This window comes from Trichomycterus rosablanca, chromosome 14, assembly GCF_030014385.1.
Source record: "Trichomycterus rosablanca isolate fTriRos1 chromosome 14, fTriRos1.hap1, whole genome shotgun sequence".
Classification (NCBI taxonomy): domain Eukaryota; kingdom Metazoa; phylum Chordata; class Actinopteri; order Siluriformes; family Trichomycteridae; genus Trichomycterus; species Trichomycterus rosablanca.
The window spans coordinates 27,413,222-27,420,121 of NC_086001.1; the positions used below are offsets into that span (position 1 = coordinate 27,413,222).

At 38.9% G+C, this 6,900-nt stretch overlaps 2 non-coding genes across 2 annotated transcripts; one reads left to right on the forward strand and one right to left on the reverse strand.

The window, feature by feature from the left end:
• Positions 1–6,263: 6,263 nt before the first annotated feature.
• trnai-aau (transfer RNA isoleucine (anticodon AAU)) lies at positions 6,264–6,337 on the reverse strand. Its single transcript has one exon. It is a non-coding gene; the product is annotated as a tRNA-Ile (tRNA).
• A 489-nt stretch (positions 6,338–6,826) lies between these two features.
• trnan-guu (transfer RNA asparagine (anticodon GUU)) lies at positions 6,827–6,900 on the forward strand. The gene has a single exon. It is a non-coding gene; the product is annotated as a tRNA-Asn (tRNA).

The window sequence follows — 6,900 nt, forward strand, 5'->3', positions numbered from 1 at the left end:
ATGGAGAAGAACCCCATATACAGTCTAGCTTAGAACTGTTAAACATCACAAAAGATTCTAAGTTAATTGATATATGGAGAGTGAGGAATGAATCAGTCCAGCAGTACACATGGGTGAAGTTCTTAAACTCACAGATAATTGGTGCTAGATTAGATCGATTTTATATTAGCAAACTTCTTAATAATAGAGTATTCAATGTTTTTATTGGTCCAAATGGCCTTTCTGATCATCACATGATTTCTGTTGATTTATGTCTTAAAAAACTGCAACGTTTTAACTATTATTGGCATTTTAATATGAAATTACTTCAGGACAAATTATTCTGTGTTTCTTTCTGTAGTTTCTGGGACACATGGAGGGTCAAGAAGAGGGACTTTGAAAGTTTAGCACAATGGTGGGAGGTTGGGAAAACACAAATTGGGGTATAACACCCTTATAAGATAACACCTTAAACCCCCTGAATACTATCAACATTTTAAAAGAAAAGAAACTAGAATAAGTAGTCTTTTAAATGAAAGAGCTAAGGGGGCATTGATAAGAACAAGAATAGCATCAATTAAAGATGTAGATGCCCCCACTTCCTATTTTTTTAATCTTGAACGAAAAGCTGTAAAACAAAAGCAGATGATATATCTTCGGCGAGAAGATGGCTCCATCATCTCCGACCCAGTGGAGATGAGACGGATGGCTACAGCGTTCTACACAGAACTCTATGGGACTGACAGCTGCGATCATGGCTGTATGCAGATGCTGTTCCAGGAGCTCCCTGCATTGCGGCTAGAGGACAGCAGTGAACTGGATATGGACCTGGTATTTGAGGAGCTTACTGAAGCAGTCCAGCAACTGTCAACGGGCAAGTCGCCTGGCGTGGATGGACTGCCAGCGGAGTTCTATAAACATTTTTGGAAGGAACTTGGGACAGACTTGCATGAAGTACTTTTAGAATGCATTAAAACTGGTTTGCTACCGTCCAGCAGTCAGAGGGCTGTGCTTTCACTTTTACCAAAGAAAGGAGACTTGGGGTTACTGAAAAACTGGAGGCCGGTTTCACTCGTGTGTGGACTACAAAATTTTTTCAAAATGTTTGGCAAATAGACTAAAGAACGTTTTATGTAAGCTAATTGGTATAGAACAGACTTATTGTGTGCCAAGTCGAACTATTTTTGATAATCTTTTTTTAATTCGTGATATCATTGACATATCAATAAGAGACAATCTAAATGTTGGGATTTTATCTATCGACCAAGAAAAAGCATTTGATAGAGTTGGTACCTTTTTAACGTTTTAAAAGCTTTTAGGTTTGGTAATAATTTTATATCCATGATCAAACTCCTTTATAATAATGCTGCTGTAATGCTGAAGGTGGGGAGTGGGCTCAGCTACCCTTTGCCAGTCAGGAGAGGAATAAGACAAGGCTGTCCGCTATCAGGACAGCTTTACACCCTTGTTATTGAGCCACTCCTGAACAGAATAAGGAAAAACATCAGAGGTTTTTCTTTCGCTGAGCACTCTGTAAACCTTTCAGTATCAGCATATGCGGATGATGTCAGTGTGTTTTTTAGAGAAAAAGAAGATATTTTAGATCTATGTAAATGTCTATCTATTTTTGAAAAGGCTTCATCAGCAAGGGTTAACTGGAGTAAAAGTGAAGGACTTCTTTTAGGACAATGGGATCAAATAGAGCATTTACAACTCCCTGGGAATATACAGTGGGCGAGGGATGGTCTAAAAGTATTGGGGGTGTTTCTTGGAACCACTGATTATCAATTGAAAAACTGGGAAGGCGTGTGATGGATAAGGTTTCAACAAAGCTGGCTGGCTGGAAATGGTTAATGCCAGAACTTTCCTATAGAGGGAGAGTTTTAGTTACAAACAATCTGGCTGCCTCCATGCTGTGGCACAAGTTTATTGTTTTAGAACCTCCAGAGCAGTTAATACACAGAATCCAGGGCAAACTGGTAGATTTCTTTTGGTTTGGGCAACACTGGGTGCGTGCCCCAGTATTATACCTTCCTAAACAGGAAGGAGGACAGGGGCTGATCGATCTGAGAAGTCGTGTTGATTCCTTTCGTTTACAGACCATTCAGAAGTTGCTATTCACAGAACATTTAGGATGGGCAGGAATTGCTCGCGCTCTACTCAGAAAAGCAACAAACATGAACTATGATCACCAGTTATTCCTTTTAAATTTGACAGACTTAGAAATTACAAACTTGTCACCGTTATCAGTCTGTGCTGAAAGTCTGGCGAACAACCCTCTCAATCAATAGAAAAACAATAGAACCAGGAGAATGGATTATGACAGAACCATTGTTTCATAACCCATTTCTCCCTCTTAGACTGCTGGCTTCAAGGTGTTTGAAAGAGGCTTTTGTGAGGGCAGGATGCACATTATTGGGGCATCTTAGGGAACAGGATGGTTGGAAATCGCCAGAATCGCTTCAAATCGCAACAGGGATACGTTCCATGCGTCTGTTAAAACAGATACTGGATGAAGTGATAGCGATAGTCCCAGGAATCTGCAGAGAGGTGATAGAACAACAGCACCTGCAGATCCATACAAGGAACATGTGCTTTCCTCATATCAGTGTTTCAGCACTGAGAGTGGGAGAGAATGAAGATGTGAACAGTATCTTGTCCTTTGATACACCCCTGTTAGGAGATCTGAAGGACTTGAGGAAAAAAGCAATGTATATCACATGTGTGAAAGTGCACCATCAGAGTGTCCTACAACAGGTGCAGGCATGGAAGTGGTCAGGAGTGTTTGGGCATGGCCTTTTGATGAAGAGACACTGGCATTCTCTTTATAAGCCCCCTATTGAGAAGCGGGTTGGAGATCTCCAGTGGAGACTGATCCACAAGGCCATAGCCACTAACAAACATGTAGCCCATTTCAATTCAGAGGTGAGGTCAAACTGTCCCTTTTGTGGAGCTGTTGAAACAGTTGAACATCTTTTTATTCTCTGTCCCAGACTAAGTCGTCTGTTTCAAATACTATCCAGGTGGTTTGGAGAATTTGATGAGCGCTTCTCACATCAAGCATTTATTAGTAGTGTCAAATACAGTTTCAAATACCGAAAGAAAATCTGTCTCCTTAACTGTGTCTTAGGCCTCGCTAAGTTAGCGGTGTGGAAAAGCCGTAAAACAGAATAAGGGGAGCTGGAGCTGTTAGTGCTGAGGGGATTTTAAGAGGAATGTTAGCCACCCGGCTATATACATATTTTAAACTGGTTAACAATCTTGCAGAATTCCGTACGATGTGGTGTATAGGAAAGATTTTATGTGATGTTGATGATGAAGGACAATTAATATTAAGATTTTGAACCATAAGCAAAATTTTTAAGTACTAATGTTTATTTATTTATCTATCTATTTGTTTTATTTTTATTTATTTATTTATTTTCTTCTACTTTGCTTAGGTAATGTAAAATTATTATGGATATGATGTCCTGAATGTTTAAATAAAGTTGTGTAAACCTCTCTCTCTCTCTCTCTCTCTCTCTCTCTCTCTCTCTCTCTCTCTCTCTCTCTCTGCGTCTCTTGCTCTCTCTTTTCCTCTCATTCTATTCTTTTCCTTTCTCTTCTTTCCTCCCTCTCCTCATCCTCTCTCCATCTTCTCTCCTCGTTCTCTGCTGCTTCTATCTCCCTCTTATTTTCCCTTTCTTCCATCTCCCTCAGATACTCAACTACATCTTTCTCCACTCGTCTCTTTTTGGCTGGGGTTTCCATGCTTCTCGAGGATGGTGAAGCTTCAGCAGCATCCTGGCCAGATGAGGAAATAAGGGTCGCTGGGCTAATTGATTATCTCCCACCCAGAGTGGTAGAGAGAACAGAGTGGCGACATTCCCATAGGGAACCGTTGGAAAGGGGGCGGGACATTTTTTCTGCGCAGCTTCCGGGTTGTGGAGCTCTGTATAGTTCCAAACAACCCATAGAGCCCCATTCATTTCCACTACTTATCAAGCATTTTTAGCTGTTTGTTGCTTTGTTTTAAAAAAATTATGAATTTAATGTCATTAATATACTTAATATTGTTATTGTTTAGCATTTGCTCAGCACTAAATGTTACATGTTTATCTTAATTAATAGGTATAACTGAATTTAGCTTAGTCAGTTAAGCTTAATTAATGACACACGAGTCTTTTCACCTAAAATGAGTTGATTAATCAAGAGTCTTGTTACAGAAATGATCATAAAACATTAGAACCACAATAAATCATTATACTTTTACTTTCATACTTAAGTACATTTGAAGGTAAATTTAGTTTAGTACTTTAGTGGAGGTAAAGAGTATTTTTACTTTTACTACTACTTTTACTGGAGTAATATGTGACCTTGGATATCTGTACTTTAACTCACCTACATGGTTTGTGTACCTTGTCCACCACTTACATTAGACAAAATGAACTAGTGTATATTCATAATGAATTCATTAATGTATTACATGTAGGAATCAATTATTAATCACTCATGAAATAAGAGATGAATTAATGCTATTTCCTGTACCTTAAAGGTACGGTGGTGTGTTTATCAATCTGTTCATTCAGTGCAGGTAAACCTTATGAATCCAGCACATGACTGAGTGACATGAGTGTTTAGCCAAAATGATTATTATTATGAATCCTCAGGAAAGTGAAGGGAGATTAGTTTATGTAAAAAAAAAAACTTTTATCTCTGTATATTGTCTCTACTACTTAATGATATCGCATTATGTAATGTATGCTAATATAATGTACTGTGTGTTCACAAGAACGACCTATTAACAAGTCATTATAAACATCAATCTTCCACTTCATATACCAAATTGACATTAAAGCAGATGCAGTAAATGTAAACGCAGTTGAAAATACCCATAAATTGTACAAATGTGTATTATTTAGCGTTTAATATTTCATTTACTGCTGCCTGTCCCATATGAGAACATGACAGCGCCGGGTTTGTTTGGAACTATTGGAGGGTTACATGAACCACGTGACCGCGTAGCGGCGAGATCAAGGAGTGTCGCAACTCTCTCTATCTACGGCTCTGCTCCCACCTATTGCCTCATCCATATCCGCATACCATTTCCAGGATGCTGCTGTTGCTTCACCACCCTCTGTACTTACCCCAGTAGGTGGACACTTAAGTTCCTACAAGATTCATAAGCACAGTACAAGGACCTTAACTTGTATTACAAATATTTTCTGATATTTTTACTGAAGATCTTACCAACAAACGAAGCTTACTTTGTATTTTTGTTTGAGGTTCTCCCACTTCTTCTTCACATAAGTGGGAGTCACCTTCCCCTGCATTTGGTTCTCCAACACAAAGACTCTACAATATAATGCACATAACAGTTATTAATGTATATAGCATACACTACTTCAAAAAAAGTTTAGTCATTAAAAGTTTTTAATGCTTTGAAAAAGTTTGCAAAACTTGAATACTAAAACTTGTCTTTATACCACCCTTTGTAATTATTATTATGCATAATTAGTAACACAAATTTTGTTACGTCAAACAAACAGTTACTTACTCAAACCCTCGAACCGCTGCATTCTGTTTTCCAGTGAAGAGGGCCTGGTTGGCCACTCTCCACCGGATAAGATTTTTTGTGTCTTCATCAGACCCTGCAATATCAAACATTAGTTTTAAAAGGGATTTCTAATGTGACTGTGTAGCAACATTACAACAATCATGAATATTTAGCCTCAACAACCCCAAAGCTAGATATATTTACCTTCCTAAAGATAGTTTGGCCCCTCACTAGCATTACAGATAAAATTAAATAAATCTATAGATAGATAATTTATTACAGCAGCTCAATATATATTAATGCAAAGTATTATAGTAAGCAAGTATTAAAGTATGCAAGTATTTAAATTTGCAAGTATTAAAATACAAAAGTATTAAGTACACATGGAATGTTGCACAACACTATGTAGTTAAATACATTGAATAAAAAGTAGTATATCACTTTTATTGTCCTACCAGAATGACAACATTTGAAGCCCAGGTCAATAGGACCTGCTAGTTAGAGAAGGATCACTTGTTTGTTAGTTTAAGTCCAAGAGGGGGTGTGGCCCATACAGGGATCGAACCCACGACCTTGGCGTTATTTACACCACGCTCTAACCAACTGCGCTAACCAGCCGACTTCCAAGGGTAGGGCATATACCCACATACCCGATTCTACACTGACAGCCCTTCAGTTATGGAGCTGCCACACAGAAACGATGGAGAGCTTTACTGTTGTTGAGCAGAACAGATAATTAAAGTGGGTGTGGCCAGTACGGGGATCGAACCCGCGACCTTGGCGTTATTAGCACCACACTCTAACCAACTGAGCTAACCGGCCAGTTCATATATTCTCTCTTTAAATCTTTGTACATAATTCTACACTAACCCCCATTCAACCAGCTGCATGGCAGCACAAAAACCATTAGAGATTCTGCACACTTTCAGTGAAGATCTGCAGAAATGAGCGGCTCCTAAACTGAATTTGGTTGTTATTGCACCAGAAATGCAGCAGTTTCATGTTATTTAATGATCTGAGATCTCAGTCCTACTTCAGACATCACTGTCTAGTCATTTCTTATGTTCAGACTTTCTTAATACACATCTAAGAGGTTTTGTAGGTTCTTATATGTGTGAACTATCTAAACTATACTGTATTGTGGTACATTCATTCAGCCTTCATCAGTTTATCTCTGCTCATTTAGCCTACAGCAGTTTAGACCAGCCCACTTAACCACCAATTTGCCTCCACAGTGAGCCTGTATAGAGAGAGATTAGATTTTTTGTGTGTACCGTCCAATGAAACAGCTGTGCTGTTGGCTCTGCGCGTGTCTCTGTGGCACAATCGGTTAGTGCGTTCGGCTGTTAACCGAAAGGTTGGTGGTTCGAGCCCACCCAGGGACG